Consider the following 5919-nt stretch of genomic DNA (forward strand, 5'->3'; position numbering starts at 1 on the left):
TAAAGAAAAAAAAGCTATTTACATAGTATAACTAGCCTATTTTAATGCACAGCATTACTAAGGCAAGTCTTAATAAATAAGGTAGAGTAAAAGTAGAACATAATTAGATAGACTTACATAGACAGAAGAGAAGTAACATGTACAAAAGGTAACTCTTTAGATAAAAAGAAAAGTTACTAGTGTCTATACACAGCAGCAGTGTTGCGGCCTAGATACAAGTAATTGCGCATAAGCAGGACTACGTATCTATGTTACATAATGCTTATGTGTAAACCTCTGTGTGTAAACATCTAGATATCCCCCTTTTTCTCTGTATAAAGAAAAGATAAGAGTAATAAAACTAGAAACATGTTACCTTTACCTTACCTACCTTGTACGCTGTGCACACTGTACACCACTCTTACTCTTGCTACTTAAGTGCTTATACTATAAGCAGCTAGCTGTTAGAGCCTATTCAACATTTTTTTTTATTTAGAATAGTATGCTTTATTTGTCTACCTAATCTTTGTCTATTATAGTAAAGGTGTATCTGCTGTCTATAAGGGCTAGTTTAGGCTATCATTTATATGTAAAGGTAGTTGTTAAACTATGTCCTACCCTTTATTTTACTGCAATTACTGCTAATATATTATGTTTAACTTTTTTATTAGAGAGGGGATAGAAGTTAATGTTTTATAAGTTATTATTAAACTTATTCTTTTTTTTTTATAAATTTAATGTTTTTAATTATAGCAGTTAGCTGCTTTGCATATATAATCTTTAACTAGGTAATGTAATGTTAGATAGTCTTCTTTTCTTACTACTTTCTACTAGAAATAGTAGAACCTGCAGTTGTCTTGCTCTTTACACGCTGCCTATCCTTCTTGCTTATGTAGAGGGGCTGTTTAGCAGGTGTAATAGTTTATAGTTTTACAGGCTAAAGCTGTTCCTTACTATAGACAGCTGTTATAGCTTTTTTTTATATAAGCTACTAGCCTGTTTAGTGCTTATTATCCTAGTGCTTAATACAATACTATTACGTGCACTAGTACTAGGGGTATAGACAATTGTTAGGTCTATGTAACATGTTAAGGGGGCTTTTCTAAGTCTACTGTAGGTATTCCTGTGTTTATACTATTTAAACAGGGTGTTCTTTTTATTAGTAATTATTAGTGCTATAGGTTTTATTTCTGTAGAGCGCGCACTAACTATAGCTCTATTGCATTACTAAGGCCTTTCTGCTAATTACTAGGCTTAGGAGTAGCGTCTTAGGCTTTCTAGGTACTAGCTTTAGGACTTTAAACTAGGCAGGTCTACTTAATTTTTCTAGTTTCTAATCTCTAATTTTAATAAAAAATTACTATTATTTTTATTTATTTATAATGTTATATTTAACTTTAGCTATTTATTATATAATGTTAAATGTAAAGTAGTTGTTACTAATGTTTATTTAGTAAAGTAAGACTATGCAATAACTTAGATAGTTATGTTATAAACTGCACTTTTAGCATTTACATTCCTAAAACTATTAGAAGAGCTCTCTTACTAAAGTACTAGAAGTCTAGTCTTAAAAAGAGAACTACTTTTCTTTTTTTTAAACATTTATAATATATTCTTAAATCTAAGTCTTTTCTTTATATCTCTTAAAGATTATAAGGTCCTGCAACACTATGTCTAGGCTACTAAAGTTTTAAATAACTACCTTCTAATACACTTTAGAGTAGTTATTTAAAAAATAGTTTTCTTTATATTACTAGTAAAGTTTATTATCTAATCTTTCTAATATTTTCTTATCTATAAGGCTGTATTTAGCAGTAATAGCTTTTATTATTATAGTAGTATTTTTATTCTCCCTTTTTTAAGAGTCTAAGTAGTTTTAGCAGAAATGTCTTACTTTTTTATAGTTTAGGCAGGCCTTATTCTCTAGCTACTTTTGTTATTCCTTTATTAAAGGCGGCCTATTATGTCTTAAAACTTAGCTTTTCTTAGAGGGAGGGCTTTATATATGCTTTATATAACTAAGGTCTATTAGTTTTTTATTATATTATAAAAGCTCTTTTTTTTAGGAACAAACTTTAGTCTCTAAAGAGTTCTTTTTTATTTCTTTTCTTTTTTACGCTTTTTATAATAGTTGTTATAGGTTATTACTTATGTAATAAAATTTTTAAGGGTAGTTAGTTTTTTACTATGTATAAATTTGTCTTTTACTATCTTACTTAGTCTGTTATAGAACATGCAGCAGAGGGCCTTCTAGTCTGTCCATCCACAGATGGCCAGCTGCTCTCTAAAGCGTGCTGCATAATTCTAGACTAGGCTAGTTTCTTGTTTTATAGTGTTTAACTTGTTAGCTGCAATTTTCTTTTTATTAAAAGTTTTATAAATAGCTGTTAAAGCTTCTTTAAAATTTTTAATACTACTAAATATTTCTTTTATTTTAAAGGTAAGTGCTTTACTATTTACTTTAAAGTTTATCTAATTATCTACATAAAGTTAAAACTAAATTACTAGGGGGCCTTTTAAGTGTAGTTCTATTTAGAATATTATTTTTGCGTTAGTCTAAAATGCTTCTTTATTATATTACATGTAAAAGTAACATTTTATAAAGAATAGTTAAAGGTTTTTTAATAATTTTTTAAAAAGCTTTAAAAGGGCTAGTCTTAAAGTCTTCTTAGCTATAATACTTACTTTTTTAGTTAAAATGTTTTAGATCTTTACTAGCTCTACTTATAGTTTATGTATTTAATAGGCTTAGTTAGCTACTTTTTAAAGGCTTAAGAGTTTAAGAAAGTTCTGTAATTCTATTACTTTTTAGTAAAAGTTAGTAATCTTTTACTTAAGTTTTAGTAATTTGCTAACCTTATTACTAATTTGCTAGAGTTCTCTTATGTTGTCCTAGATTATGTTAATCTGTTTTGCTAGGACAGCTTTACTTTAGGTAGGAACTTTTGTAGATCCTAATAGCACAGCGTAGGCTATGTTAGAATCTAAGTTATGTTAAGAAGTTGTGGAGGATAAAATAGCCTGGCAGTAGCTGTTTAGAAGATCGGATGAAGTGACTCTGCTATCTAAGAGAGCTGAAGGCTCTCCTTATATACACCGAGCTTCGGAACATAATATCTCCAGATCCCGAGCTGCGTCCCAGGCTCTGAGCCCCCAGTCCCAGGCTCCGAGCCCCAGTCCCAGGCTCTGAGCCCCAGCCAAGGCTCTCAGTATACGCGACAGAAGTATTTATACTTTTTAAAAGAAGTAGTATTTAATGTTATAATTCTTGCTTCCTAGAAGCACTTAGGTCTTATAATATTCCTAGAGGTAAAGTAGGACAAGTAGTAGGGGCTAACTAGTAGGGTGTACAGTCCTACGTACAGGCTATTAGGCTATTAGAGGGGAGAAGAGTGACTAGATTATAGTTTGCCCTATGTGCAGTAGTAGAGAGGCTAGGGTTAAACAGTCCTGTTAGACAGAGTTAGAGGTATATATAGTGTAAGATATATAAATAGTATTACAGCTCTTTAGAAAGCTAAATGCTACTTAGTTTATATAAAAAATAAACTAAATGTTAAACACACCTTTTAAAGGTTATTTAATATAGAAACTATATACATGCTCTAAGGCGCTAAGGAGAGTTTAAATAAGTTTAAACAAGTTCTCTAAGTTAGCTTTACTACTAACTTATCTAGCTTATCTAAGCTTGCTAAGCTCTCTTAGGCCTTGCGTCTTACTCCTTATTAGACAACGCATTCTTCCATTACTGCGGGCAGCTGCGCTGCCTCTGTGACTTCCAATTAGTCCATAAGCAAGTCCTGTCTCAACTCGGCCAGATTGTGGAGCACTGCTGGTGGAGTTACGTTGGTCCAACCGTAGACCGTAACAAATTCTAGGTCTACTAGAGATAGGTTAGCTTAGTTACTACACTTTAGCTTCTACTACACACACACACATATATATATAATTAGCTTTTTACTTTTTTTACTTTTTTACTTTTTTTACTTTTTTTACTTTTTTTTAATATAATAAACAACCTAATATAGCAGCTTTAAGCTAAAATGTAAACTTTATAAGCTAATTTTTAGTAAAAAGTTTAAAGCTTACATACTAAAAACTAAGTACTATAAGCTATACTTACTATTATTATAACTACTACTTTTTTTATTTAAAGCTAGTTTTTTTTATACTAACTGTCTGTACGTAGCAACAGCGTTACAGCCTAGATAATTATCGCGCACAAGAAGGACCATGTAACTATGTCACATAATGCTTGTGCGCGAACCTCTGTGCGCGAACATCTAGATATTCCCCTTTTCCTCTGTACAGAGGAAAAGACAAGAGTAATAGAACTAGAACTATGTTGTTCCCACTCTACCTACTTTGTACGCTGTGCACACTGTACACTACTCTTACTCTTGCTACTTAAGTGCTTATACTATAAGCAGCTAGCTAAAAGAGCCTATTTAACACTAATTAGTAGTTAATTTAATTAACTATAAATTAGTAAAAGTAATAACAAAGTACTTATGCTTTATAAGGTACTTTGTTTTATTACTTCTTTCTAAAGATAGTAGATTAATTCTTTATATTATACAGTAAGCTCTACTACTATATAAAGTAAGAAGAAAATAGTGTAAAACGCACACTAAGATAAATAATAAAGCTGCATAAACTAGTAGCTAGAAAACAATAGTAGTACCTATATAATTTACTAAAAAAGTAATTAACTATAACGTACTTCACAGGCAAGTTGCTTACACACCTAAGTTGCTTACTTTTGCTAAGACTCTACTACACTACTCTTCTTACACTAATGTATTCTTAATAACACTACTTAGACATGTTAAAAGAATATTAAATATAGCTTACACTTTAAGCTTATAAATAAAACAGAACACTTTTTAAGTAATATACTATAGCTATTTATAAAGTTTTCTAAAAAATAATAAGTAACTAACACACTAAATAACTTTTCTAAGCTAATTATATAGCTAACTTATAAAAGCTAAATAATAATAAAAAGTAAGTAATTATTTAGCACATACTTAAGCTAAATGCGTAAGAATTTCCTCTCTAGCTAGTAGCTATAGCTAATATAGCTAATTCTTTACACGCTAAGTATAATATAGGCTATATTAGTATAAACTAGCTTAATATATTTATTAAGTGTTACTTAAAGCTTAAAGTAAAGTTTAAGTGTAAGTATAACTATAAAAAAGCTTTTTATAAAAATTTTATAGTACTTTAAAGCTAAGTATAGTATTTAAAATAATAACATATATAACTTTAATAAAATTAAGTTTATAATAAGCTAGATATCTACTAAAGCAGTTATTATAAGTTTAGAAAAATAAGAACAGCTAAAAGCAGTCTAGCTAGGTAACTAGAAGTAGACAACAGCTATCTAAGGCATTAATGCTAAAAAGTAGGCTATTTTACTTTTTATTATTTTTTAGAGTAGTAACTACTTTTTAAACTAGTATAAAAAAAATTTTACTTTAAAATTAAGTTATTATAATTTTTAAGTGTAGCTAGACTACTAATTAGCTTAGTCTAGACTAGTTAAAGCACTTTAATGTGCATATAAAAAAGTGTACTATTAGTAGCTACTATCTACTAGTTATTAATAGCTATAAGAGCTATAACTTACTTTATTTTTCGTAATACTATAAAAATAATAAAATTATTACTATTTATATACTTTTTTACTTATTTTACTTTTTATAGCTACTTAATATAAGTTATTTTACTTTTTTTAAAAAAAGTGTATAAGCGCTAAGCTAAAAACTTTATGCATAACTAAATTACTTATATTATAAAAATAAAGTTTTTACTATGCTTTAAAGCAGCTTATAATACTATAATTACTTTTAGTAATATTTAAAAAAAGTTTTAAAGCGCTAAATTAGTTTCTTTTAACTTATAATAAGTTATAATAAGCTTTAATATAAAGTT

Source organism: Lindgomyces ingoldianus (assembly GCF_010093535.1).
Source record: "Lindgomyces ingoldianus strain ATCC 200398 unplaced genomic scaffold BDR25scaffold_7, whole genome shotgun sequence".
NCBI classification, from domain to species: Eukaryota; Fungi; Ascomycota; class Dothideomycetes; order Pleosporales; family Lindgomycetaceae; genus Lindgomyces; species Lindgomyces ingoldianus.